Genomic DNA, 5098 nt, shown 5'->3' on the forward strand with positions numbered 1-5098 from the left:
TAACCATTATTTAAAGTAATGCTTAATAAAAAAAACATACGTTTGCAGAGTTGATGATTTCCGTGTAAAATGTTTATTTTATAGTCTTAAAAACTATGAATAATTGGCAACAAGCACGAATTACTTTAAAAAAAAGCTATATTTATATCAGGCTAGGTCGTTGAGAAGCCATTTAAATTGAAGTTTATTGTAAGTGACATAAGTGCACAAAAATTATTAAAGAATATTCGAAGTACGCTGTTATATACTCACAACCATAATGTCTTTTTTAATGCTTGTTTTGTGGTGATGACAAACGGAATAACACCTGCCAACTGCTTATTAGTCTTAATGCTAGCTCGTGTGCCAACGCTCATTACAAAGATATGAGCTTCCATTAAATGATATTATGTCATATCCATATTTCTGCATTGACGATGTCGTTAAAAATGTAATACTCATATAACTAATTAATGACCAACGATTTAAATTATATTTTTTTGTTACAAAGCTGAATAGAACCGAAGTGTTTTTTTTTTGTTTGTTTTTTGAACTGCGGTTCTAATTAATTGGATTTTAATATTTGGTAACTTATTAAATATACACTAACTATATTTGTCTTATTTAAATAAATTAAGAAATGGAACATTTAAATCAAATGTTTCTTGATAGTATCAAATGACAATACCTTTACGTGCAATAGACATCAACGCGTCCACGTGTCACGGAGAATAAGTAGCGAGTTGGAAATAAATGCGATCGCCTTCAAGATTACAGAGGAAGGAATTGGACAGACATTTAGACTAATTTTATTTTAAACATCGCTCACGTGAGCTGTCTCGTATTTCTAGAGATTTTATTAATTTACATTATAAAATAGTACTTGTAACTTTTATTGTCCGACGAATTCATCTTTGACGTGGCATGAAATTTAAATATCTAAAAATGGATGCTGCGCATATTATGTGGTACATGATATCTGCCTAAATAGAAACAAATTTCCGGTTATAGTTTATGTTGTATTTGTTCTGTTAAGTTTTTGTAAAATTCAACATAAACACCAATTGTGTAGACCTGAATATATTTAGTAACAATATAATTTATACGAGTCAATTTCACTACAAATTTGGGGATTTTGTGCTTAAATCGACTTTTTAAAGATATTGATCGAATCTCTGAAATAACTTATGTCGAACATATAATATAATGCAACATAACTCCATCCCCAGACTTATATTATATATAAATATTGCTATGTGATGTTCTCAATTGGATCATCCCAGTAATTTACGAATGGTCATCATTGGTCATGTAACTGCAGTATCTATAACGTACTTACCATGTGTCGACCATAAAACCTTAACGACTAGTATTAGTGGAAGTGTTAGAATCTGTTCAGGGTAAATTGCTCGCACTTAAATTATTATAAACTAGTAACATTTTTGCTCTCTTAAAAGGCATATAAATAATAAAAATAATTTATAAAAAAATAATAATTGCAAGGAATATTTTTAAACTCTCCTATTTTCTCGATTATGTTCTCAATAATACGGTTTCTCCTTTTACAATTCACTTGAAGTCGGTATACTTTGTCTTAGTCTGTCCGTGCGTCCGTGTTGTGTCGTGATCTACAAAACAATAGTCTTGTTGGGCCAGCGGCGACTTCAAAGCCTACCTCTCTAATTTAAACTACAATGACAGTTATAGAGTACAATTAATAACTGAATCGCAATATTAACATACAAATAAATATCAGAATATATGTACATAATTGTATCAACCAAAATATTGTAGCCAAAAACATTATATATAATTTATTAAAAATGTGCGCCCGTCAAAAATGTCTTATTTGAAAAAGGAACAAGATTTATGTGTATTTATAAGTTAAGCATGTAATGTATGAAAATTGTGTATTTCTTATTTGTTGTTTGATTTCCTAGAAATGTTATCATAATAATTGAACCCAGTTGTGCTAAAATGTACACCACCCTAACTGATTGTGGAAATATAAAATTTAATTTTTTGAAAAAAAAATTTTTTTTTTCACGATATTTTATTCATGAATCTAACTTGGTATAGTTTGCAGCTCGGTGCATTCTGGTATCTCTGAGTTCAATAATCTTGATAGGTAATAATAATTATCAAAGGGCTCACAAAACCATTCGCTGAATAAACGTTCGAAGAAGAAATGAAGAATGTCGCCGTATTGCTGGGGTTTCCTAGCGGCATGTGCCTTCTATCATGCAATGCCCTTGGAAATCCCAAACGTGCAGGCGTCAATGTCGACAATTGAACTACGATAGAAGAAAATGAAGCCTGAACGAATATTTTTGTTAATATTCACCTATTTTTATGTATTATATCATAGTGCATTGATTTATAAGAAATTAAGTTTTTATATAGCCTGTTGTTATTTTTATATTAATTTTGTGTTGAATACTCCCACTCAATATCTCGATTAATCAAATGAATGCTTATTTTGTTGTTTGGCCTTTTATATTTTACAATTTCCCATTATTTATACAAAATTACAACAATGCTATTTTATTCCTTTTCATGTATTTTTCTTTTGTTTATCCCGTATTTTTAAAGTATGTTTACAATTTGACGTTGAATTGTAAACATACTTTAAAAATATTTATAGGTATTACTCATTTGTGTAATATGTGCGTGTTTATGCCAGTTATGACATTTACTCGTATATACATCATTTTTATATGTGTACTCAAATGGACATATATATTTAGAATTAAAAAAATAGTTAAATAGTATTTAAAATTTGCATTACGTAACTATTATGCATGGTGCATATCAATTTAAATTTAATTATATTTTCAACTTTTGTTTTTGAGTTTCATTTGTTTTTTCTCTTATATGTATAAAATACAATAATAAATATTTCAAACGTTTTATTAAAAAAAAATATTATTGTCTTGTTTTGTTGAAATCATTGGATAAATTGAAATAAACATATATTATCTCATCGATGCTCCAGTTTGCGAGGCGTAACTTCAATTGAAAATAATAACAATTTTTTGCAATGTTAATCGATACCGGCAGACGTTACACGAGAATGAAAGGGCGAGGTCGCCAATAAATATAACGAGGGACGATTCATTGTGAACACGGGGCTAAGAAATCATACTTCGTCTTCTGAAGTAAGCAACAAAACCATAAGACTAGATAACTGGAATAGCATACTTGCTTGCCACGTGTCGAAAACCTTTATTTACCATTGGTCGAACAGCTCGGTCCAATTTGTCTTGCTCACAAAGAAACTGGAATAATGATAAAGAATAATCTTGTGATAGATGAAATAGGGCCGTTATCTTGTTCAATCTTCCACAAAATATTGTCCACTTTTTTTTTTTTAATCTTTTTAAAAAATATCTTTATAAAGTAGATAGGCGACCCAGCAGATGGGCCACCTGATGGTGAATGGTCACCACTATCCACCCATGCGCCCATAGTACCCTGCACTGTAAGAAATATTAACCGTGCGATTGGTGGCGCGTCACCAATGCGCCACCAGTCTTGGGGACTAAGATGTTTTGCCTGTAGTTACACCGGATAATTTATTAGCCTTCAAACCGGAACACTATAATACTTAGTGTTGCTAATTGGCGGTAGAATATCTAATGATTGGGTGGTACCTGGGTAGATGGGCTTGCACAAAGCCCTACCACCCAAAAGATTAATAAATATTGCGTTGTCTTCTTAATTTTTTATCGGATGTTTCCAGAACACTGATCTGATTAATAAGGAATAATTATTTGTTATAATATGTTTTATCTTTTGTCTTGAAGTATTCGTTTTCTCCATTGACTTACTTGGTTAAGTAAGAAATTTGGTGTTATGTATTTTTTAAATATGATAATTATATAACATTAATTTATTAATGCGGCGCTAACAGTATTTTCATTGAAGAATCCCACTTGTTTTAAGCCAGAAATGATCAATATATGGATAACCCAGAGAACGATACACCCAATGTAACATCGAGGTTTAAGATAGTTTGGGTCAGTATTGGGCATTTGCAATGCAAAGTAGCACATACGTGCTAACTAGTAGCACGATACGTAACGGACGTTTTAGAACAGATCCGTGTTTATTTTTCTTATATTGATTGTTGCCTCGAAAAGATCTCTATGTAGCGATAAGGCCGTCAAACTAGTATGCTAATTAGGTTTTATCCATATGTTATGTAATTCTTTTTTAATATTTGTCGTGTACAATAAAGTATTTTCTGTCTATAGTATAAAGATAATTTTGTCATGATAACCTCCATATATTACATTTCATTTTGAAATAACTAAATCTGAGATACCGAGGTCCTGGGTTCAAGCCTCGGGTTGGGCCAATTAATTGTAATTGTCAATTTTTTTCAAGAAACGTGAGTAACAGGACAGGATTGCCATCCCATCGGCTTATGTGAGAAATAAAACGCACATATATGATCGCGCACACATTTATATACTTTAATATATCTTATCGAATTTGGTTATTGTCCAACAAGAATGGCCATCGTGATCGTTTAGAATATCATATTCGTTTTATACATATATTGTACGTTAAGCTGATATGCATAATTTTCATGATATTATATTAAACAAGGTTTATTTTATTCTATTTTTATTTATTTAATACCTTATTTCACAGAATGTATTTTTATAACACAAGTGTAATTGTAAACATTTACAAGACCATGAATAGTATTTCTAAAATTGATGTTACTTATTTTAAATATTAATAAAATCCGAAAATATTTTATAGATTTATAAATTGAGTTTAATTAATCTTAAATAGTGATATTATAATATCCTATTTATTTATTGATGACATTATTAAATATGAAAATGAACAACGCTGCATGTATATAGACATTTTCAATAAAAAATATTTACAAGAAAATCAATCTATAACATTTAAAGCGTCTATTAAGATTATGCTCTTTATTGAAATTCAATTGAATATACAAGAAAAATATTGAAATTAAGTATATTGCCTCTTAATTTCAATATTTTTCCTAACAACATTTACGTTTTTCAAATATTATCTGTACCACACACACATTATTACTACCACACATATGTGCGATTAAATAAAACAAATTTTCACA

This window comes from Nymphalis io, chromosome 9 (genome assembly GCF_905147045.1).
Source record: "Nymphalis io chromosome 9, ilAglIoxx1.1, whole genome shotgun sequence".
Taxonomy (NCBI): Eukaryota; Metazoa; Arthropoda; class Insecta; order Lepidoptera; family Nymphalidae; genus Nymphalis; species Nymphalis io.